Source organism: Centropristis striata, chromosome 22, assembly GCF_030273125.1.
Source record: "Centropristis striata isolate RG_2023a ecotype Rhode Island chromosome 22, C.striata_1.0, whole genome shotgun sequence".
NCBI classification, from domain to species: Eukaryota; Metazoa; Chordata; class Actinopteri; order Perciformes; family Serranidae; genus Centropristis; species Centropristis striata.
This window is the reverse complement of record NC_081538.1, coordinates 18,462,883-18,489,278: the sequence shown is the minus strand read 5'-3', so window position 1 is coordinate 18,489,278 and position 26,396 is coordinate 18,462,883. Positions and strand designations below refer to the sequence as shown.

Genomic DNA, 26,396 nt, shown 5'->3' with positions numbered 1-26,396 from the left:
TAACCAGCTAATGATTTCAGACTTTTCAAAAAAGGCGAGCTGCAATCTTTCCATACACACCGTACCCGAGGTATGGTCTGGTTACAGCACCATCAGCACTTTGAGCTCATTCACACACATGAATACAGACAGCTCGGAGTTTTTAAAGATGAAATAGCCCAAAAGGCTAGATGCAATTTCCTGTAGAGAAAAATCAAACATGAGGCTATACGATTGTAAGTTTGTTAGTAATGAGGGCTAATGGAAAAACTATGTTTTCAAAAATGCTCTCAGTGAAAATGAAAAAAAAAAACAAGACAAACAGAGGGAGGCAGAGGGGACATTCAAGTCGCTTGGTCCAATATAATCTTCTGCCTGTCCCAGTTTGGTGCCCAGCTCAGGGGGAGACATCTTTAAACAGAATTAATCCATGTAGGTCAGGGAGTGAGGAATATTAATCAACCATGTAAGTCGAGGCAGAGGATTTCCTTGCTAGACCTCAGAGAATCCAGCACTTATTCACCAGAATAAGAATCACTTTGCACCCCCAGATGAGGATAGAAACATATTAATGTCAATGACAAATCTATAGAAATCTAAAAAAAGGTATACAGTGACACAAATGCAGTGTGTAGGATTGCTTTCATTGTGAAGAGAGAATACAGGGCAGAACAAAAACAGATCTTTCTGTGGTTTGAAAAAAAAATAGACTTGCAGATATTGCAGCATTGCACAATAACATATCATCTGGCAGCCGTTCCTGTAGCACAGATTAAATCTCATCCCTGAACAGATTTTGTTTTCATAAATACAAGATGCATAATTTCTGTCCCCTCCGTATTAAAGCATCTGACAGTATCCTGAAGGTTTACTCACTCAGAAGTCTTGTGTTGGCTTAAGTTGTGCCAAATCTTACCAGAAATGACTTGTGGGAAAAGGGGAAACAGTCTTTGGGTTTTTCTCTACTCTCTAAAATAGTATTGTTGACCACACCCCCTCCCTTGAGAAAGACATTGGTGTCCTCCAAATCCTGGCTTGGACCATACAGGTTGTGCTGGCTGGGCACAATTTCTAATCCATTTAATTTCAGCAGCCAAAACAACATGTCAGTTGCCATATATCTTTTGTACTCCTTGAAATTACTGAATCCAAATATAAAAAGTAGAGCCTGCTAAATACAAAAATCAATATTTGAGAGTTTTTAAAAAAATATAAGGATGTATCAGCTAAAAGTCATTTTATTTAAATGCCTAACACAAAAGAAAACATTTTGCAAGGATCCCTTTAATTTCTCTTCTTAAGAATTGTGACAAAGATACAGTTTCTAACACCGTTTTTGAACTTCCTCAATTTTTTATTACATTTAAATGTACTGCCAATATGCTTAATGGATTACTTGCAAATTTGCATTTTGCACATGGACACTTTACACTTACCTTTAGTATCTTTATGTCTATTGATTGTATTTTATTCTATATGCTGGTTTAGCCGGGACCCGAGTGTGAATTTTTCATTCCCACCACATTGAACATGTGATGACAATAAAGACTCCTTGAATCTTTGACATTTTCGTTACTTATCTGCTGGTGTATATACTGACAACAATATCAGCGAATATAGGCCAATATATCTGTCGGGGTAGCTATAGGAAAAACAGCTGAAACTTTCCAAAGGCCAAACTTTAATACCTGTAAAGGTTGTGAACATCCTAAAAGGCAGCAGATTAAAGTATAAAGGTGTTTTTTTTATTGAAAATAAAATACCAAACTGAACAACACAAGTCCCTCCTAAATACCTTTCAATTTCCTCAGCACGTTTAGCTGTTAGCCCATGCCTTAACGTACCATTTACAACTAATAGGGCACTGCAGTGTTTGTGAAATGCTAGTTTAATATTTTTGTGAGTATTCTTCTGTGAGTATTTTGGGACGCAGAATAATACACATTTAGAGCTCTAGTGAGTATTTCCAGTAGCTGGATAATGCTTGTGGGATTGAGTCTAAATAAAAAAACAGTGTGCTGTGACACAGTGCAGCAGTGTGGCTCACTGATGTGCTTTTAATATAATACTGAACAACAATGGAGATCTATGGCACAGAGGAATAAAATATATCAGGCTTTGAATACACAAACAATACTTGTTAGTAGGATGCATTAATTATTTTGGTATTTTCAAAAATAGAAATATAGAATATTTCCAGTCTTTTAAGCCTTTTACCCATGAGACCCTGTTCATAGGGTTAGGGTGGGGTTGTTTAGGGGTAGATAAAAGGTCAACAGTAGACTTAATTTGGAAGTGGTGTACATCACCTGAAAGCTGGGAACCTGATGATTAACCCTCTGCCAACTTTTAATCCTTCAGAGGCTTTAGCGATATTGATGACACTGATATCACATGAAACTAAAAGATCTAGGGGTGCTGAATAATACTGCAAAGTTAGGCTAAATTTAGTACGGCCATTTTCAAAAGGGGTCTCTTGACCACTGAACTCCAGATATGGGAATGAAAATGGGTTCTATGGGTGCCTAAGGTCTCCTTGTTACAGACATGCCCATTTTATGCTAATCACATGTAGTTATTCTCCTGCAGTACACCTGTGTTATTTTCACATATTTCAAAATGGATTACTTGAATATTTCTTTACAATGTCTAGGGTCCCTAGACAATTTTGGAATTGCATGAATTAGGTCTGAATTTTGTGGATTCAATTAGTCCAACTATAGTAATGTGGGATGATGTTAGCCCCTATAGTAGCCATTAGGGATGGGTGTTTGGAAGGAACCTGCCAACTTGAGCATCTACAGTGGCAAGAAAAAAGCATCATAAAGCATCTTATTTGCATCTAAGTCTGAAGTATAGACAAACACAACGTGCTTAACCTAATACCACACAAACTATTATAATATTTAATTTCTTTATTCAACACACCCATTAAACATTCAAAGAAAAAGTAAGTGAACCCTTTGGCTAATGACTCCATTAAGAGCTAATTGGAGTCAGGAGTTGGTAAACTTGAAGTCCTAACAATGAAATGAGATTTGAGTGAGGCGTAGAGATACTTGTACATGTAAAAAACACTCAAACTTGTTGAAGAAGCATCTGCTGATGTGAACCATGCCTCGCAAAAAAAGAGATCTCTGAAGACCTGCGATCAAGAATTGTTGATTTACATCAAACTGGAACGGGTTACAAAGTAAATCAAATACTTTAGGTATTCACCAGTCCACAGTCAGACAAATGGTCCACAAATGGAGATGATTTAGTCCTGTTACTCTCCCTAGAAGTGGATGCTCAGCCAAGTTCACGCCAAAGGCCCAACGCAAAAGCTCAGTGAGGTAAAAAAAAAAGAACTTCAGAGTAACAAGTAAAGACTTGAAGGATTCATTGGAACTGGTTAACATCTCTAGTCATCTCTAGTCTACCAACACACACAAGATTGAACAGGCATGGCGTCCATGGCAGGACACCAAGGAGGAAGCCGCTGCTTTCCAAAGAAACATCACTGCATGCCTGAAGTTTTCCAAAGAGCACCTTGACACTCCACAATACTACTGGGAAAATGTTTTGTGGACCGATGAAATTATCGCGGAATTGTTCATGAAGAAGCAATAGTTATGGTGTAAAAAGGGCCCTGCATTCAATAGGAGAACATCATCCCAACAGTGAATTATAATGGTGGTATTTTGGAGAGACTTTTGACCAATTTTATTAACTGATCATTTGTCAGATGGTTAAATTTAGCACCAAATATGTGTAACTAGGGCTGGGCGATATATCAATTATAAAAAATGATTAAAATAAAATAAAATAAATAAATAAAAAATATATCAATATATTTTTAAATGTGATATGGAATAAGACCATATCGCATATATCGTTATAGTTCACTTTTTTTCTTTATTTATATATAAATGCTGCCCTTACTAGGATTTGTCATATTTAGTTCTTTTGTAATGATCATTATTCTTTTCTCATATAAATATATTTATTTCAGAAAAAGATTGGCCTACTTTATTTCATAGGGTATATAATTTAAGATGTTTTTTATATAATTGTGCACTTTATGGAGCTTTGATATTTAAAAAAAAAAAAAGGTTCTCCTGCAGTATTTATGTTCACTTAAATAAGCGGTTTAAATAAAACTATTTGTGACATGTCATATTTGGCTTTGACTGAACATTTGTGATAAAAATATCAGGATATATATCTTATATCAATATTCAGCCTTAATATATGGGGATATGACTTTTGGTCCATATCGCCCAGCCCTATGTGTCACAAATATTATTTTATTATCATTACTGAAATAAATTGGGGTTTCTACTTCACTTTAGTACAGCTCAGCTACAATAACAGCTGTTACGATTGATCCTCAACGGATAAGAAATTCAATGTCATCATATCGGCTCATGTGCCACATTAAAGCCAGTGTCCACGCCCTCATGGAGCACTGCTCAACTAGAGGCAGGACCATTATCATGTCATAAACTTGATTCAGAATTCTATAATGAGTGTTATTAGTGGTTCTTCTTGTTAAAAACTGTGGTGCTTTCATATCCTCTCTGACAGCAAAAATGACAGCGAATGTCTTTTTGTCTTTATAACATCCCTTTAATATTATGCTTTACGGTGAGAGAACGGCATGTGCAGCAAGTATGTCACCGTGCAAAATCAAAACTGTATTACCCTGTTAAATTCAACAAGGTGACTCAGCAGTGACACCCATTTATCAGATCCACCAGAGCGGCATGTGGATGGGAATGCTGATGAGCATGATGAAGAGATCTGAACTCCTGTGGTGTCAAGGAGACTGTGGTGACCTCAGACTGTTCAATCCCCTTATAGGAGAACGTCTGCGGCTGCTTCGCTTTTAAATCGACTGCTGGCTCGTAACGAACAGCACAGAACAGAACAATCCCTGCCACAGAGACAAGAGAGGAAAATCAGAGAGCTCCACTACAGAACTGCTCAGAGAAAATGTATGACGCACGCAGCCTGAGTTGGATAATATGTGTCTGTTTGTGTGTGTGTGATACCTCTTGCATAACAGAAAATAGGGGAAAAGATGTGAGGATGAGATATTAACACATTAAGCCTAAAAAATCATTCTGATTGAGCGCTTTAGAGGATTTGCAGATGCCAAAAGGAAGTGCAAAGGTCCCAATGGTGGGCAATATTCCTGTGACCCAACAATGACCTTTTAAGAAACAAGTGCACTGGGAAAAAAGGCCGAGCTGGAGGACGGGATCATTATAATCATCTCTACATGATCAGCAGCTGGGTGAATATGATTCACCTCCTTGTCTCAGCCTGGGATTCGACAGCTATCTGCAGTCAGACACCGCCAGACACATTTTCAGTTGCTACCCCGGTATCAGGACACATCATCAGGCTGGGGTGTGATGTGACCTCAGTGTGTTCGCATCTGTTACCTTAACGGAGCCTTCCTACACAGATACACAGCGGAAAAACAGCCAAAAGAAGCCCCAAGAGTGACATTTCTGAACACACAGTACTCTGACTGAGTGCAGGTAAAATTTTACCACACAGAATCATGGAGGCAGCTGGACCGACACGGCATGCACATGTGCACGAGAGCGCAGCGAGGTGAGTGAAGGACCTACCTCATGGAGCTCGGGTAGCAGAAATCACCATTACATTCACAACACTGCCTCTGACAGAGGACGAGAGAGAGAGAGAGAGAGAGAGAGAGAGAGAGAGAGAGAGAGAGAGAGAGAGAGAGACATAGAGATGACATCACCATATTTTTCTTCCTCCTCCTCTGATATGTAGGCTAGTGCTGGAGGGCTGCCGGTGTCGGTGGCAGAGCAGCACTGAGAGCTCCCTCTGTGTGTGTGCACTGACAGAGGAGGTGAGCGTTTCATATAAGCATCCCCTGCTGGATGTGACCTCGACGTATTGTATTGTATTCTACACACACACACAGTAATAAAACTACTGTAATAAGTAAGAGACTGATATCATTTCTCTCAGAAAAATTCCATTTGTTATATAGAGTTGATGTATTTCTATAGTAAGCAGGTACTGAGTCAGATACCCATGGGTACACAACAGGTGACTTAAAAAGGTTATTCACAGGTTGTATTTTGTCTTCATTTTATTTCTGGGTTTGGTTCTGGGTAAAACAAAGAACAGGCAGGTGGGATCGCGGATGTGTACATAAAATCTTAATTTAATGTTTTAATCCTCTGCCTGCGTCGATCCTTTCTGATTGGGTCAAAAGTGGGTCAAAATCAAAATAAATGAATGCAATTCATTTCGGATGGCTTCTCTTTTACTGTATTCCATTTATAGTGTTGGCTGTTATTAGACTACAAACCACTGTCAAACACAGGGTAACAACATAACAAACAGAGACTGATTATAACATGTTATAAACCAAACTTAGCCATAACATTATTATTTTTTAGTGTGTCTATTTGCACCCTGGTGAGAATAGTCATACGGCAGCTATTAGGCTATTTACAATCAGACTTCTCAATCCTGCATTATGGATCCCTCTGCAATTCAGATTAAGACCGGCTCAGTTGGTAGAGTGGTCGCCCATTGATTGGAAGGTCAGTGGTTCGATCCTTGACTGTGGCAGTCTACATGTCGAAGTAGATACTGAAACCCAAATTGCTCCCGATGCTGCGTTCATCAGTGTTTGAATGAATTTCCAATCGTGGCAGGTGGTACCTATGGCGTCATATTTGAGTCAAAAGTCGCACGAGCGATAACACATCTGCACGTGCATTTATTTCGTGTCACGCGCGCAGATTTCAACTGTTTCAACTTTTTTGATCTTCGCGCACATATTCAGCAACCGAGTGAAGCAGATTCTCCCCCGTGCTCACTCGCAGTGGAGCTCTGCTCGCGCTGAGCGAGGACTTTTGACACATTGGGGGCGAGGCCAAGGCTGACCCCCGGCCTCTTATAACTGGTCATTTTCCAGCCCTCCACGTGATAAATTCAGCACAGAGCAGATCGTTCGGGACAGGAAGTCGTGCACAGACACAAAATAAAACATCCGGTATATTTTCAAAATAAAGTACCTCAGGTTAACGTATTTCACAACTTGAAGACGTCATGATGGGCGGGGACAGACCTGAAATTTATTTATATACAGTCTATGAAACAAACAGAGATCGCTAAGTGAACACCTCCTGCAGCAGCAGCACATACACACTGTACTGCTACAGAGCTAACTGTTAGCCTGTTAGCACATACACACTGTACTGCTACAGAGCTAACTGTAGCTAACTGCCGCTAACAAGGTCAGCCAGCTTATCAACAAGAGGCTCTTGTCGGCTCCGGCCGACCTCGTTAGCGCTCGTTAAGACCGAGTCGCTGGATTTGTCTCCAGTCATTAATGAAGAGATGTTGATTCTCTTCCGGTTATATGACTTCATTACGCGTGAATTCGCGAGATCTCGTGCGTCCTCGGGACACAGACGGATCCGGTGTGTGTTGACGGACTGCGGAGATACTGTATGATCATTTAGAAACAAGAAACAGCATTTTTTAACCTTTTTATTACCAATGATTAAGCGTAGGGTTGTGGTCGTGAACGTCATGAAACAACCGTTGTTGTTGTTTAGATGATGCCGCCGCTACCAGCTGTCAGCAGTAAACTGAAAAGGCACCCACGTGGAGGGCTGGAAAATGACCAATCATAAGAGGCCCGGGGTCAGCCTTGGCCCCGCCCCCAATGTGTCAAAAGTCCTCGCTCCGCGCGAGCAGAGCTCCACCGCAAGCAAGCACGGGGGAGAATCTGCTTCACTCGGTTGCTGAATATGTGCGCGAAGATCAAAAAAGTGCGCGCGGCAGTTGAAATCTGCACACGTGACACGGAATAAATTTGCGTGCAGATGTGTTATCGCTCGCGCGACTTTTGAGTCAAATATGACGCCATAGGTACTGTAGCCTCTGCCAACAGTATAAATGTGTATGTGAACAGGCGAATGAGCGCAGTCTGTAGTGATCAAAAAGCTACTACAAAAGCACCGTATAAGTGCAGGTCCATTTTTTACCCGTCCTGTGATGCTAGGATTGGTCAGGGCAGTGCCTTACGTCCTTGTGGCTTAACGTTAAAAAGTGCATGGAGACTTGTTTTTTCAACTGGCTGGTTAGCCCAGGCTGGAAGTCATGGGCCCATCACACCCAGTGCCACAGGTTCGACTCCAGGTTGTGCGGCTGAATACCGTATGTTTTGCTCAATTTAATGTGGATTGGTGAAAAAATGGTAAAGGTTATTGATCAGCTGGTTAGTTAGCAACACTTATGTCTAACGGGTAACGGTAACTTCAGGGTTAGGGTTAGAGTTAAATTATAAGACATTCATAATAGGTAGATATTAGTACTTCTGGATGTAATAAGTCACTTTATATTTATTATTCACTGAAAAATCTACTATAATACTTGTTGGCTACTGACATCTGGGGGCTTGTCTTTGCCATGAAATACACCCAGGTGTAAATATAGCTACATTGGCTATCCACCTGGGTCAGCTATGAACACCTGGGTGCTAACAGCATCTGCCTTCATTTTAATGTAACTTTTTGTGTCAGGCCTGACTTCTGCGCAACATGGAATATAGAGTGTGTTACGAGCAAGAATGTTAACGGTGGATATCTGCTGCTCAATATTATAAAAATAAAACAAATATATTCATCTCAATTGGATTACCTGAATTACCTTTGTTTTTAAATAAATTATCTTATTTTCACATGAATTAAATAGCCCAATAATGCTGCAGTCATTATAGGATTTGCGGTTTAGGGTGGGGCAGAGGCTCTTGGGTTGCAGAATTAACTGGCGATGTGAGCGGGTGCCTCACATATTGGTAAAGAACTCATCTTCTATACAGACTGAAATATTATCCAGAGTAGCACTGTCTGTGTAAACAGGGTTTTCAGATTCACTATTTGAAATAAAACTTGAAATGAAATAATTGAGATCACTTACAGCCCATGTTAACTCATTTATCTGGGAAATACAGAACACAAATACTACTGTAACCTGCAACCAAGCAAACTGATAATTCAATGGAAACACTTACCTTGACCAGTGTCACAGCAACTTAATGGGCAAAAAAGCTTTTAACAACCAGTCTTTTAAATGGCTTCCCCAAGGACACTTAATTAAACTATCTTTGTTGTGTTGTTTTTTACTATTCATATCACTATTTACTTTTATTCATATTTATTTTAATTACTTTTTATTTTTCATGCCTTTCTGCATAGCACTTTGTGAACTTAAAAATGTCTCAGTTCTAATAACATAAATCATTAAAAAAAAAAAGAAAAAAATGCAAGTTTAATTTATCTGATTTTTTTTTTTTTTATTGGAATAAAATGGAATTTATATACACAACCCTTTAAGAGAAAAAAATGTTTTCCATGAGTGTATATATAGCATACAATCTCTCCTGTCCTCTCCTCTCAGCTCTGTGTAAACAGCCTGCAGTTCTGTCTGATTTTCAATGAATATTTCTGACATGACAGTTTGTCTCAGCAAAATCTATCATGGCTTCACAGTGTCGCTGAGGACCAGAGAATGAGACACGTACAATAAAGTGATTATGGCAGAAATATCACAATTTTAAGCTTTGTTTTAGTTACTTTTTGGAATAATGATAATAGGGACTGTTGGAAGTAATGCGCATTTTTACAGTTTCGTTCTAGGATAAACTGTTTTTTTGGTGATTACCCCTGGCGGGATGGTTGGGTTCAGAGAGTTAAAAATTAGGAGCTTTGATTATGCATAAACAGACTTTTGGAGGCAAAATCGCTTATTTTATACACCAGTGAGACATTTTCTATCTTCATCTAACAACTGATCATTTAAAAATGTCTCAAACATTTTTACAAAGATGAATGCCCAACATAAGTCCATTGTGATGTCTTTAAATGTCTTGAATTCTGGCTCAGTGAGCCTCAGGAAACTGCTCATCCTTAACTCACAGGTAAACCAATTTGTGTCACATAACATTTAAGAGAAGAAGAAGAGAAGAGAAGAGAACCCCCTTTCTTTCCCATTAAGTCCTATTTCTGCACCAACTGTGCACATTATTGTGGTGCGTCACGGGAGTGTCATCAGGCTCTGACATGTATGTTCAGCCCCAGTGGCTGCTTCTGATGCTGTGAACTAGCTTATTATTTCATGGCAGCAGGTGCAATAGTGTGCATAAATCCTTCTGAGAATTGAAAATTAAAATTTGTTGTTATTTTTACAATAACAAGCTGTCTTTTCCTCAAGCAGCATTTTCATGCCTCTGTGATTGTGATTGTGTGTATGTGTGTGTGTAATATGCAGGATGTATGTATTCCTGTATTATTATGTGTGCTGTATATGTGTGTATTGGTCCAGCTGCAGGGGAATCATGCTGCCGACAAAAGCACCCAGCTGTGAGTGTGTTCCTGTGGGAAGAACAGGCAGGTCTGAGCTCAGGTTGGTGCGTCAGAAATATCAGGAAATAACTCTACACTTACTCTGGACTTACACAAAAACACAATAAGCATTTAATGGCACTGCAGAGCCGTGGGCGCTTGAATAGAGACATTTCAGTGAGTCAGTAAGCTCACCAGGTAGGCTGATCAAAACAGAACAAAAAAAATTGCTGACGATTTTATCCAAAGAACTGTACAGCAGCATACAAAGTGCTTTATGTTTTTGTTTTTTATTGTTAACAAATAAGAGCTGTTCACTCTTCATAATGAAGTCAGAGCACCTCCATGACCTAAAAACCTTCACTGGTTTGTGTTGTTCCCCTCAAGGGGCAAACAGTCTGTATCCACAACAGGCTGCAGCTAAATAAAAAAAAAACATCATCTATTTAAAATTTAGAGAACATTTTGTAAAATTGCCCAAACATAACATCACACATCTTGTCTAGAAAATCGATCAATTTACCTTTTAGAAATGTACGGAGACCGAGAAACATCTACTCAATAGAAAATATTCTATCTCTACCTCTCCTATTATCCCTCCAGAGATAGATGCATGGTATTAAACTGAATTACACAGTTGTATGGAGCTTGAAGCCGACTGACCTATCTGGCTGCCTGAAGCAGAGAGGCTGCAGAGCAGGGTGCAGCAGCTCAGCTAATCAGACAGAAAGAATACAGGCCGTCCTCTCTTGAAATAAATGTAGACTGTTTTCAAAAATGATTATTATTATAAAATAAGCAGAATATATTAAACTGTTGGTCAGCTACAGCAGTTCCTCAACTAACTTTGCAAGTAAAGTCACTACTTACAATTAGCATAATTAAAAACTCTGATACAGTAGTATATAATGTAGGGCTGGGCGATATATAGATATAAAAAATAAATCGATATATTCTTAAATGTGATATGAAATTAGACCACATCACATGTATCGATATAGTTCAATTTTTTTTCTTTCTTTCAATATAAATGCTGCCCTTACTAGGGTTTGTCATACAGTATTTAGTTCTTTTGAAAGGCTTGTTATTCTTTTCTCATATAAATATATTTATTTCAGAAAAAGATTAGCCTATTTTATTTCATAGGCTATTTTTATTTAAGATATTTTTTTATTTAAATGTGCACTTTATGGAGCTTTGATTTTTTTAAAAAGATACTCCTGTTGTTATACAGTATTTATGTTCACTTAAATAAATGGTTTCAATAAAACTACTTGTGACATGTCATATTTGGCTTTGACTGAACATTTGCTCTCACTTTGTGATAAAAATATTGGGATATATATTGTATATCGATATTCAGCCTAAATATATCGGGATATGACTTTTGGTCCTTATCGCCCAGTCCTACAGTAACATAAAAACAAGGCTAGCTTTAACCTAGTATATGGCCGACAGCGTTTGGTCAATGTGATTTTGAGGGCAATGTGTTACAGGAATAGTAATGGTATAGGTGTCTGTGATATGAATATTTTGGATTTTAGCAGTAAGTGTGCTTTGTCCTGGTAATACAAACGGCTAATCCCCATGGGACACGCTTTTATAAGCGTTTATGAGAAACATTGCTAACGTTACCAGAGGGTTGTACTATAACATGGATTAAACAGATAGTTGAGTAGCTTCAGCCTAACACACACATGCACATCTCCATACGGGTGTCCACACAGGTCTCCAATAAGTACATTGTTTGTATTAAAGTTAAATCATAATCTGTCATTGATTTGAATATTTAAATTGGTTATGCTTATGAAGAATATGAGATAATCAAACTCTCTCCCTCTCCTCCTCCTCACTCTAGCTAGGATATCACCGCATTCCTCTATCATCGGTGGAAAGATCTCTTCAGCCACTACCTTTTCATCGCTGCTGTTAAGGTAGGACAGAGATAGAAGCAGAGACATAGAGAAACGCCCTTGAACAGTTGTTTAGAGAATCACTTTTTACTGTTGGGGGGAGGTTTGCTTGTCCTTCAAATTTTTCTTCTTTTGTTTCCCCAGGTATCTGATGGATGTGAAGATCTGAATTGCTTAAGCATTATAGACTAGATCATCAACATTATGGAAGGCACAATCCTTATCTCTGCCTTTTTACTCATTAAAAAAGGAGAATTCTGCTCATTTTCCAAATAAAACTCCCCGAGTGCTACCATAGGAAAAGACCCGAATAAAATTTGTGCAGCTGTGACCAAGCTTCCTGCTACGTAGCTGCATTGTAGGTAAACAGATGGGGGACTTTACTAGTCGACTGTTGAGCTCGGGACTGTTTCCATATCATTGTCTTTGCTGATATGGAAACAGTTCTGAACTCGACAGTCGACTAGTAAGGTCTACCCTAGGAGCTATAGTAAACAGAGGTACGTGACAGAAACACACACCTAGCTCTGCTCTCTCTTATTAACAGTGAACTGGTGGATGGTTCAAAAGCATGTGTAGTGATATTTTGAGCATAATAGAGGCCTAAGTCGCGGTTAGGAGAACTTCCCCCATCTATTTAGCAACAATGTTGCGCAGCTAGGTAGCAGGGGAGCTTGGTTGCAGCTGTACATATTTTTTTAAGGTCTTTTATGGTACCACTCGAGGACCACGGGCTGTAGAGCTTTATTTGGAAACTGACCGGAATTCTCCTTTTTTAATGAGAAAATTTTTGTTGAAATGAAGGCCTAATCTCTTAATTGTAAGTCTTAATAATTTAGTTATACCTATTTCTTTGATTGCCTATATTGTTTAATTTGTCAAAAATCTGGCATGGGGTTAATGGGTGCCTGACGTATCCCTTCCTCTATTTCCCTCCAACTCACAGGATCTATAGACATGGCGAACATCACACGGCTCTTGGTGATTTTAGAAGAGGACAGTTGCATCAAGCTGGAACTTCCAAATGGCATCCCTGGCTCCATTGATGAAGTCATCCAAGAAGTAAAGAATATTAGTGGTGTAACTAATGAAATACGGCTTCGGTAGTACGATGCTGATTTAGCACTTAACTAAAACTTCAGAACTCAAGGATCTTGCCACTTTGAAGGTTGTGGATAAACTGTTGTGAAAAAATTGTTTTTCATTTGGTTTCAAAGATCTATGTGGCTGCAAGCTCTTTCAGGTTCCCAATCTGACCCTTGAGAACTTTGAGAGCACTTTTTTTCCATGACAGATTTTAGACCTGACTGACTGACTTGAGACTTGACTGACCGACTTAAGACATGGCTGACTGACTGACTGAGCTCAATGTGAACTGCATTTGAGGAGGATTTACATTTCAGCCTTCCCACTGTTAATGTCTTGAGATTGTTCACCGTTAAATCAGGAGGAATGTACATTTCAACCAGGTTTGGAACACTGTTAATTTAAATCAGGGCTCTGATTTCTTGGTTTCATTCCGTGCTTTTTTTGTGTTAAATTAGAACCATGCTGTAAAATGTCATATTTTATCATTTTAATAAATTAGTTATTAATTGATATAACTGTGTCATGAGAATTATTGATATCATTTTTATTAAACAAATAATTTCTATTTAGTTTTATTTCTTAAATAATAAATATTTGTTTGATAAAATATATATATATTTGTTTAAATAAAACATAAGATTTAATTTAATTGACTTCCTTTTAACAAGAAAATATGTCTTAAAATATTGTTTCCATGGACATAGAAAATACAGTTTGAGTTTTTAAGTTTTTTTTTTTCATTGGCTCAACTTATACTATATAGATGTGAACTCTTACCCTAATTTTTTTTAATTGGATGAACTAAAAACTTTTTTCAGTGTGTGAAAGGGTCAAAGTTATGAGACCAGACCAGACGGAAACACAGACAACGACAATCAAGTTCACAGCTGGATATACGCATTGCTTTTGTTCTCTCCCATTCTCTCCTGATGACGGCTCGCATTGTTAGTGACCTGTCAATCAAAGGTAGCCACGCCCCAAATCATATGATATGTTATCTTCTATTTTCTTCTAAATGGGGCCATTATTTAAACTATTAACACCAAATTGTCAAAGACTGAGACCATGGTGTTATCCTGAAAAAATGTTCTGAGGTAATAAATCAAGTAAGAAGTTTTCCTCATGTTTTGTATTGAAATGAATGGATCGAAATGCTTTTGCAGCCGCCGTCAGCGCTGTTGGAATTTTCGGTAGAATGCAGCTTAAGGCACTTCCTGGTTTGCCTCACTGCTCAGACCTGGAGGTTGCTGCCTAACTCAGACACGAGAATTGGTGACTCGATAAAAAAACTGGAGCCTTGATAGTGTGCCCAGGTCAGGGCTCGGCAACCTTTACTAACAACAGAGCCATTGGCTCTCCTCATACCAATTTCAACAGATTTGTTGCTCATCACAACGTCACTAACCCTAACCCCAACGCTTAGGTACTTTCAATACTATCAAATGTATTATTAATGGAGATTGTATATTTTAAACACATTAGCAGTATACAAGTATTGATACGTCTGACAACCTTGGTCACTACATCACCAAGCTTCAAAAACCAACTATTACACAAAGACATGCAAATTCATTACGCCGCACCACTTTTTAACATATGATCACAGTACTCTTCAAGACTTGTCTCTATGATATCTCTTCAGCCACACCTCCAAAAGCTCTAGAAAAAAGTCCTGTGGCCTGCTGAAAAAGTCGTCCTACAACCCCAAATTCCAAAGAAGTTGGGGATTGATTTGCATTTGGCTTAAATAGCAAGGTCTAAACTTGGTCTAATTCTACCCTTACCCACTAGCAAGCAGGTTGGTTTTAATAGGTTAAATATACTGTCTTTCTACAGTTTTCAATTGTTATATGTCACAAAGGATTACAGAATTATCGCATAACAGTTTTAATTATGTTTTTGACAATGCCCCAACTTTTTGAATCAGGGTTGTAAAGTATCTCCATCTGCGCTTTACTAGATCATACAAATGCATTTAAGCTTTGAAATGAGAGACTGTGGGAACTCGTGACCTCACTATATGGTGCACAAGTCGTGATCATGTGAGGAGATTACACCACTGCCATGAAAAGTCATCTTCAGTTGGATTAATGAGCATGAAGGCAGTGACAAAAGGCCAAAGACTTGTGAGATGTAGGACAGAACACAGCTAAAGGCTTAATTTTCCAACTCTATCTCAAAGTTAAACATTTTTTGTAGAAGAAAGAGGCAATCTTTCCTTAAAAAAACAGCAATTATCAGCCAAATCTCTGCCCAGAGGCTGAGTAAAGCCTGCACAACCTGACTACAAGGTGAAGATGGGCCCACACAGATAACTTATCTAAACAGTGATAACACAGAGGCTGCAGGGATTCTGAGACAATACTCAAATGTTGATAAGAGCTGCAAAAAAAGAAAATACAAGAGATTAAAGTAAAAGAAAGGTGTTGTTTTGAATCGCATCCAGCAAATATATCGAGGAGAAGTCTTTGATGGACATGACGATGCAGAAACACTTAATTAACTCCTGTGTTGCACTGACCCTTGCATCATGACTGCTTGGAACACTGGGGAATGGAGCTAAATGCCATCTAGTTATTCAGCATCGTCCCTCCTCGCTGGTTTGCCCAGGATCGTCTCGAATCATCTGAGCCGTACAGCGATCTTTGAGTCACCCAGCGCAACTCAAGTGTGTGAGTTTGCGTCACAGCCGATGTCCCTTTCCCCTCAGGCCTCAGCTTAACCCAAGGGAATTATTACAGCTGGACCTGTGGGAATTTCTGGAGATTTCTGCCAACAATGCAGAGGCATAGAGCACACAGTGGCTAAAATATATCCCTGTAAAAAAAAGCTGGTGCAGTTTTCTTACCATTAAATAACTTTGTGGTAATGCTATTGCTTGCAAAACACTATATACACTCTCTCTGACAGAAAAAAAAACAGAACATCACCATCCTTCTGTATCAAACAGACGCATGGAAAGCAATGCATTGTGCATCCTTCAAAGAGCTGCAGCTGTGCACAGGACTCTGCGGTCTGAATGAGTGAATTAGGACACTAGAGAGCAAGAGCATGTGCAACACTCCTTAGCTTAACAACAAAACCTGAGCCAAGCAGAGACTGGAGCTGTATCCATGACCAGATCATGGAACAGAGAGGAACAGACGCCAAAAAAGTGGCAAAAAACTTGCACTGTAAAAAGTAGAACCAGACAGATATATATCGGTTGACTGATATTATCGGCCGATACTGGCCTATCAAAGGCCTATTGTGTATATGATATCAGATCAGTCTTTCCCACAGGATTTTATGAGAGTTGGGGGGACTGACGGGTGACAGACACTCGGCGGAGCAACGGCGACACAACGCAAAATAACTATATATTATGAATCTTGTAAAAATACTTTCAGTAGCTTAAAATGTGACGTTATCGCAGCACATGAGACTCTGGCGGGACAGATTAGAGTCTGGTGGGCCGCCAGAGTCTAGGTTAATAATGGGAACCCCACAATATGTGCCGTTATGAAGATTTTTTTACACAATATATAATGCAGAAAATGTTGCTTGCCTTGATTAAGAATTAAATGTTATTCCTATGTATTCTTTATTTTCTCCATTGTCATTTTAGAATTGGCTGACAATGTAATACATTGTTTGTATATGTATAATGATGTATAATAATGTATAACAATGTTTACCAATGTATACCAATGTATACCAATGTATAACAATGTTGAATATTATCTAATAATGTTTTATGTTTTCAGAAGGTCGCTCTCTAGGTACATTTGCAGAGTGGTTAAAAACATTGCACAATCCACATAAAAAACGTCAATTTTTTTTCCAGCTCAAAACATTACTATGTCTGCCGCCATATCTGTTATTGATTAGTTTTCCCCCTCTAACATCAGTATCCGTATCGGCCTCTAAAATCCTATATTGGTCAGGCTCTAGTAAAAAAACACTGTATCTATGTTATAATTGTAGTGGAAATCTTGGAATAAAAGAGAAAAAAACTGGGGATATATTTGCAAGTTGCACCAGTGCTTCTCATTTTCCAACATGCAACTAAATATTCACAGCCTTGAATTACTAGATTTATGTTGCTCGCTCCATGTAACCCTTATTGTTGAGACCTGCACATACAGTTCATCACACACACACACACACACACACACACCACTCTGCTGCAATAACAGTATCCACCCCTTTCAGGATCAATGGCGACTGAGCTGGACAAAGAGGCTTTCTGTGCAATTAGACACCCTTTAAGAAGAGCTAAGGACGCAGCTCTGGGCTATAATACTGTGGATTTTAGAGGTGTGGATGTTTGTCTCTGTATTTGATGTCAGACAGTTGTTTAGTTTACATAGGGACAGAGCATGCAGCTTAAAGAGCAGCTGTCATCACCACCTTTCTTTTGATGCAGCCGAGTGTTCAGCAAGAAGCCGATAACAATTGCGTGAGAAAAATGCTTGATGATCAGAAATCTTTCTTATGCCAATTGTTAACCTGTGAAAAACAAGCATTTTGATTTTGAAAACATTAAACTTCAGCTCTCAGTGTTGGCAGAAACTCAATACAGTTGCTATGTGTTCTAAAATAAAGAGACAAAGAAGACAAGCTGTGAAAATTGAAATGTAACAACCAACTGGAAGTGTAACTAAAACATGAAGAGCACTGGGAACCAGCAACTTGTTCACCCACTAGAGTAGCTGGTGCTGCATTTCTGATCAAACATCTCTTTGAGATAGGTTTTCCTTTCTTTCCCAAATTTGTATTGCCTTTGTTCCTGCAGAAAAAAATATTTTAAGTCACTACAACTAAAAAAACCTGCAAACACTGTTGCCCAAATCACATAATTACAGTCGAGCAAAAGAAAAGACAAACAAGCCTTTGTTTCTACAGTGTTCAAAGAACATAAAAACACATTTCATTATTCATTATTTCCAAAAGCTGCAACAGTAGATTGTCATCATTCAGCTTCTATGACTCGCATAAAACCATGGTTGACCAGGAATTAATTGCACCACCTGTCAAATGTTTTATCCAGTGTTGTGTTTTTTTCTGTCTAGTCTTAGATAGTCTGTGATAGAACTGAGTCAGCTGTAATTCAGTACATTACTAGGTGTGGTCAAAGACTACACCTAACCCAGCCCAGCTTTTATGAGTCAGTTCATGAGCTCAGACACAATGGGTTTTATTTTGGTGGGGACTGGAAGTGGAGTCCTCTGCAAGTCTGGTGGCTAGTAATGACAATTATGCAGCAAAGCCAGATTCCTCCACGAGGGCAAGGCTTGGGTCTGATGCATGTTACCATCTGTGAATAGTTAAGAGGACTCTGGTTTCAAAATGATGGAACCAAAGAGCAAAAGAACTGAATATAATGAATACTTCAAATGGTTTCAATGTCCATTATCTGCATTTTTGAGACACAGTACCAGACGTGCTTTCTGCTCTCTCCTCTCTCCGACAGCAAGTTGACACACACACACACCGATGTAGTGCCCACATAGCCACACCTCCTCCCACTCACTATAGTGTCTTCTTGTCACTCGTCTCATTCACTCTGGTTAAATGTAATAATTTGCGGGTTTTGTTATGGTGGTAGCTCATTAAAAATTAAAAAAGTGCAGAGCTTTCATGTTTTTTGTGGCCAAAGAAAACAACAGGATTGCTGTTTTGAATTACTTTGCTTTCGATGTAATTGAACAAGGAAAGGCACCTGAAGGATGCGGCATTATAATGGGATTGACATTTTTCAAGCTATTGCAACAAAATGATGAATTCCAGTATCACGACAAGAATAGGAACAGACTGTTTTAAAGGGACGCTTCGTTCAACTTGACATGTTCTTTCACATTTAAAAATGTGCTGGAGACAGTGAAAGACACTTCATTCCTCTACCAGGAACATCGTCTTCACCTTTTGTACTTCGCTTTAATAAGTACACCCGGATTAATTCAAAAGGCAGGCATTGTTTTCTATGGAGAGTGCAGCTGCAACTGTTGCACATGAAATGGCATTGAATTATATTGAATTTTATGACCAATTATCCTTACATAATGCCTCATTTCCACTGCATGGTTGGGCTCGACTCAACTCTACTTGACTCACTTTTGGTACCTCCATTGGTCTGCTTTTCTCAATTTTGTTTTCTTACTGCAGGTAGTACCCCATCAATGCAGACAGGATGCTTATTGTCAAAGCAACACTTCCTCAGCTCACTTGGAAACTCGACCAAAAGCATAACCAGGTGCTATCCACAACTTTTGTCAATAGAAAACCACTAAACTATGCATTGGAAATAAGGCATCACAAGACTCTGTGCTCCTACCAAAATTTGAGGGTTTCCTGCAATGTTTATTGTGAAGCCTGCCAACTTTCTAAGAGGGCATTCACACCAGAGCTGTGTATCAGTGCCACATAAAAGTGAAAAAACTCCTCCAACAGTACTTTGAAGTCCAAAAAGTGTCAGCTCTTTCCATCACACTGTGTCCAATAGACGAAGGAAGTTTGTTTGCGATGCTTGGTGCTCTTGATAAAGCACAGTGAGGAAGCAAACAAAACCAAATGAAAAATGCAACAATGCTGCAACTGCACCACAGAATCGCACGATTCCACCAGACTTTATATGTGAAAGCGACCTAAGACAGGTAATACTGCCCTACTACTGTAAAATATGCATGCATACACATTTGGAGTTAACGATAAGCTAGAACTTTTTAAGGAAGTCATCTTATAGGGTTTTTCCACCGCCTCCGGGTTCCCGACCGGTGCCCGGCCAGTGCCCAATTGTGACCTGTTCTTTGGTTTTCCACCGCCAAAGAACCGGCTCCCGGCCAGAAAAACGGGTTCCACAGCAGGACCAAGTCATGGCTGGTGTTGAACCGCAAACGCTACGTTAGGTAGGGCTATCGGACCAACAAGACCAACTCTGTGCCGTTGAGAGAGACCAACTAAAACCTGTATCATTCATTTTTTTTATTTATTTAACTGCAATGTGATTGATATGGGCTAGCGCTAGTGTGCTAACGTTAATGGCCAAACGACAGTGTGCTAACGTTAGCGGCCGATCATATCGTGCTAACATTAGCCGGGGATCGATAGAGTGCTAGGGTTAGCGGGCAAGCATGATCAAGACCGACTCAGTGCCATTGAGAGAGACCAACATTAACATCTTACATTCAGTGTTAATAAAAATGTATTCTGCGTCCATAGTGATCAAGATGAGCAGCACAGATGTGTTGTAGAGACATGTGGTCTGCCATTGTTATTATACTTGCAGAGAGGGTGGAGACACATACAGACGTTAGCAGTGATGCTAACGTCTGTATCACAAGTTGAACTAACTGCGAACCACACAAGCACCGGTTCTGAACCAGCTCTGAACCATTTTTAGTTGGACTGGGAATCTGGATGCCAACACATAAAAACAGCTGATCCCAATAACAAGTGGGCTTTGGAAAGATTCTTTAAATGACTCAGTAGATCAATAGTTTGTTTTTGAATCTGTAGATTAATGAAGACACATTTAACGTGATTTATCTTTCAATTTGTTTTCCACTTAAGTCAGCGATACGATACTCCTAATCTTTTTTAAGCTAACACTGCATCTAAAGCCATTTCCGCTTGAGTTTTACACATTGTGTGTAGAACTGAAACCAGTGTGATAAAGGAGGAAGCTGCAGTAAAGGTGGGCAGTAATCAGGCTTCCCAACCTTGGCAGCTGTGCTCTGGGGGCCGGACGAGGGTGGACACTGAAGTTAATGGACTTGGACACTCATAAAGGGCTTGATGCGCCCACACTCTTTTACAAAATAACAAATCTTGCTCAGCAGTAGACCTGGTGCCAGGCCGACACAAGAAACCACACTTAACTAAAGCCTTTCATCGCCGGAGACAGGTGCACATTAAAGTTTGTTTAGTTCTGTTTCATGTATGTGAGCCACGGGTCGTTGAGATTTTCTCTCTAATAAAAGGCTGACACAATGAAACGGTTTCATTGGAATAAAACAGTTGTTTTTATTGGCAAGCCTCAGCTAACCCTATCTCAGATGGTAATAAAAGCTGTTGATCTCCACGTTAAGAAAAAGCAGGCCAAGATGTAACCTGATTTGTGTGCTAAACCCACAGAGAAAACAAGTGAGAGTCAACTATCTCACTTGGAGCACATCTGGCATTTGTCATAGCAAATGCATCCAATCAGCCAAACCACAGCCAGTGGCCTGAGCGTCCCAGCTGGGGAGATTACGCCGCACTGATGCACTGGCCTTGGCATTTCAATATCTTCATGAGCAACACAGCATTTGTTATGGCTCCTAATAGTGTGACAGTCCAGAGGCAGAAAGAGAGGTGAATATCTGCTCAGTGAGGGACTGAAATCGAGGGGGTTGTTTTATTGTTTCATAATGTAGTCGCTCTGAAGACATTTAGGGGCTATGACTGTGATTTAGGGCTGCAACGATTCGTCGACGTTGTCGACAAAAATCGATAATAGAAATAGTCGACAATGAATTCCATTGTCGACTATTGTCGCCAGACGTGTTTTTCCAACAGAGTGAGGCATCTCACTTCATTACAATCTCTGCCGAGCGCGAGCGGTAACGTACGCGCTTGCGGCGTCCAACACAGCTACACGTACCAAAACTTAGAAAGTTTGGGAGCATTTTAGCCTGGATACGGCCAATAAAAAAATGACTTGCAAGGTTTGCAAAGCAGACCTGCGTATCACGGCAGCACCTCGGCGATGCACGAGCATTTAAATAGAAAGCACGTCGGGCAGTTGAACCAAACGAAGTCTGACTCGCCTCGGTAAGATTCAAGTAACATTCAGCCGATACGTTTTGTTTATAAGCGCTTTTTTCGCTTTAAAAGAGAGCTTTAACGTTATGTCTGACGAACGTATTTTAAATTAAATGCATGCAGTCTGAAGCAGAGAGCCAGCATGGAGCCTTTCTGCAGAAGAAGCAGATGTGCAGCAGCAACAGGCTCCTCACTGAGTCAGTACTGGTGCTGGTCTGTGATATGAGGTTCCAACAGGTGAGCCCAGTTCAACCCAGACTACATCCAGAACCCAGAACCAGTTCCACCCACTTGATGGAGCAGAAATACAGTTTTATAAAACACATTTTCCTGTCCAGAAAAAATGGACAGAGGTTTATTTATTTTTTGTATGAATCAGCAGCTGAATTGTTGAATAAAAGATGCATTTTTCATTTAAGTACCCATCTTTCTTGTGTTTATTATCATTTGCCACATATTTAAAGCAACTTCATGCTAAATTTAAGAAAAAATTAATAATTATCCGATTAGTCGACTAATCGTTTCAATAGTCTGTGACTAGTCGACTATTAAAATAGTCGTTAGTTGCAGCCCTACTGTGATTGAGGACTATGAATGCATATCAGCTGAGATAAGCACAAATTTTGCTCAGTCTTTAAGATCTAATTAAAAATGCAGGATATATGTGAATTAAAAGAGTATGAATACATCACTGATTTACCATCAGAAAGCACAACTCAAAATGTAGACTCCATCAAGACAGCATCAACTAAAACATTTTTTTTTAAACACTCAACACAATATGGAATTCATCACTTTCACAAATTAATTGGGGGAACAGGTTTCATAACAGATGCAATCCCAGTCTAGTTTTCAGTTGATGACATTGCAAGCGTGGCAGACAGACAAGTTGCTGCTAGTCACAGTCATGTGCTCCTGCCAGCAGATGCCCATCTTTGTGTAACTGATTGATTCATTTTTCACCCATAAGTAATAAGCTGGTAAGAAAAATGCTTGTTAAAATACTTAAAATGCTTTTGATGTCTGCTCAAATGTTAAATCAGAATACCCCATGTGAAAAATATTGCCCATGATTGGTTATTCTCTATTTTTTCATGATAAGAAGGTTATAGAAAGAACAAAATGGTGCTGGCAAAGAGCTTTCATGCTCAGCAAACATTCAAAAAAACAAACATAAAATGTCAAACATGTTCACAATCATTTTTCCATCCAATACGACCCACATTATCTGATTTGCCATGCGTGTGTAAACACATAAAACAATAAAACACAAATGAAAGCTACTGTGGACATGAGACACATGTAGGTACAGTATGTTCTGTAACTAAAAGATGGATTTGTCCAATTGTACACATGTATCTAATTTACCTAATGTGATGCAGAAAGGAATTATTTATGTAAAAAAGCAGGAATCCACTCATGCAGACTCATTCAGACTTAAAGCCTCCGTCTTTTGCAGTATCCAAAGAAACAGCCTCTCTCCCTGCAAACATCAGTGCTCTGGCTCAGCACTTGGCATAATTCATCAACCCTATTAACATAACTCTGTCTCAAGGTAAATGTTCCACTAAAGCCTTATTTTCCATGGCTACAGTTTTCCCCAAAAGCTTTTAACAGCAAACAATAACTTAAAATTGCTAATTAACTGATTTTCCTGCAACCAAAAGATTTTAACACATACATTTGCAAGCTGTTACTGTGAGTCATGAATGTGCTTTGTAATGCGTCATTTAAGGTATGGTCCAAAACCTAGAATAACATATTTCAGTTTCCTTTCCCAGTTGAGTGTTTTCAAAACAGCCCGAACAAAAATTGCCTTTTTCCTTTGCATATCACTATTAATACAATGCTTGTTCTCCCAAAGTAGACTCTGCATTCAAATTTAGATCTACATGTGTCTACCAGTGTACAAGGAACAAGCTGTGGTTCACAAAGGGCAGAATGGAAACTCCATTTGGCTAACAAATGAGCTGGCTGCACTTGTGACCCTGGATTACGAGCCTTACCTCAGCAGAAGTTTGGCATGGAAAGTCTGGGATAACCCTTCATTTAGATGTAAATAAGCAGAGGATGGAAAATATGGAAATACAGAACTTAAGTGGTAGACACTAAGTTGGAAAGGGAGTTGCCAACTTAGTCTCAACAGAATAAACTGATTTGTTTTTAATCATTAACTCAAATCATGTGCGGTTAATTACAAGTTGGAATACAAAGACAAATTTAAAAACTAAAGACAGGAGTTGATGGGAGCTACATAAGTGTGCAAAAATACAAGTAAGAGATAGAGAGCAAGATCTAGTAGATAACATGACAGGCTGATACCAGATCTGTGATAACAGACCAGGATCTGCCGGATGCATCAGTTGTCTGACACAATTAGGAACAGTTCCTACTGCCGGCCAGTCTCCTGTTTCTGCTCCTGGCTCCTGTCAGGTGAAAGTGGTAACAAAGCACCAGGGGCTGAGGAGGCTGCAGACATGCAACACTGCAGCAAGATCATATATTTGAGGATGATGCAGGAGGGGTAATCTATAGAAAGCAGGGGAGGTCGGGCAAGAAAACCAACAAGGCTGTTGTTGAATCACACCACAGGAGAAGACAACCATGCAGATTTTAAATCCTCTTCCTCTACGATAAATCTCCCAGATACAATACGGCAAGGCCGGCTCTACGCTAAGAGGAGACCGAGCCCCCTTAAATAAATGTCTTGCCCCCTAAAATCAAAATTTTAGAAATTGAGAAAGCACATATTAACAATATTCTCACAAAATGAATATACATTACAATTTGACAAAATTATCTGCATTAGCAGAAAAATCCGCCGAAAAAGGGACACAAGATACACGATTGTAAGTTGAAATCTGGATGAAGGATGTTTTATTTTATTTTTTTCATTTATTTTATTTTTAGGGTTAGGGTTAGGGTTTGACACCTTATTGTGGTCAGTGACCTTAAGAGCTAAACCAGCAGGAGCTTAGTCTTCAGGTGGGACACCTGGACAGGTCTGAAAGTAGAGGCCTGACAAAGTGCAATCCACTTCTCCAGGTTAGGGTAGGACACATAGATCCCTTTCAATGAAGATAGCATCGTTACTATAAGCACAGAAAAGAAAAGTGCTGGAGCATGATGTGTACACATGATGCCCGCTTCACATTACTGACTGCCCCCTCATATAGGCTGCCTAGAACCGGCCCTGCACTACGGTTGAAGGAAATAAAATAAGCTTGCCTCGCTACTCACCAATTTGCTGCATAGCACACCGCGTTCCGACTGCAAACAAGCTAACGTTACACACTAAATTAACACTATTCCTGAAAATGTTCACACTTGGGTATGAGTCGGGACGGACTCAAAGACGCAAGTGAACCATATGGAGATGGAGAAGCAGCTGCTATTCATCTATAGCTAGCCCGGGTTATTACATAATAGTACGCACTGCTCGCTGCAGAGTCACGGCTGTCAACTCGCCACACACTCATACATCCAGAGAATTAGCAATTAAGCTAGCTGCTTCATCAACATGAGAAGACAGTGGTAATTTTCTGTTGTTTTGTCTGAGCGGCACTTACCTTTGCTTCGCTGGGGGTGTCCCGGTAGGCTGTGTGACTGGCTCACAGAAGGACAACGCTGGGTGTAAATATTGAGGCAGTCCTCAGGGACGATTGTCTGTCTGCTATCTGTTAGCCAACGACGTTTTAATGTTTATTACGTGGTGTTTAGTGCTTCCGCTGCAATGGCTCGCGTCCTCCTCAGCCCAGTGGCGTCATATAGGTCCCATATAAAACTTTCGGTAGTTAAAAATTATCCCGAGTTAATGGTTTGCTTTCTACTGTCTACTGACCACCGATATTATGTTAACTTGTTAGCCACTAGCCCGCCTGTACGATTCTGTCATTGGTTTGAGTGGACGGCGGTCAAAGCAACCGGAATGCAAAATGTTTCCGGTTAAAGATTTCAAACTAAAAGCCACAAGCAAAACAGGCAGCAAAATTACTCTTTTCTGTTGTTGATACAATAATTGTATTTTAGTCATACTATTTCCATGGTTGTCATTGTTATTTTACTTAATTAAATTGAAAATAAATCAAGGGTATTTTAGTATAATGCTCTTATAAAGTCCAAAATCGTATCCATCTTTGGGTTATCTCCTGTTCCGACTTGTCTCACTAAGGAAAATTCTGATAATATTGCCCTTGCCTCGCTCATAGCCCGCAGACGTACTCTATTACATTGGAAAAGC

General features: G+C 39.5%; 1 protein-coding gene across 1 annotated transcript in view; it reads right to left on the bottom strand.

Moving 5' to 3' along the window:
- osbpl8 (oxysterol binding protein-like 8) overlaps positions 1-26,068 on the bottom strand; it is a 121,387-nt gene extending 95,319 nt beyond the window's left edge. Inside the window, exon 1 of the mRNA XM_059325558.1 lies at positions 25,726-26,068. The gene's annotated coding sequence lies outside the window, so the exon portion shown is untranslated. The remainder of the gene's footprint in view (positions 1-25,725) is intronic.
- Between the last annotated feature and the right edge of the window lie 328 nt (positions 26,069-26,396).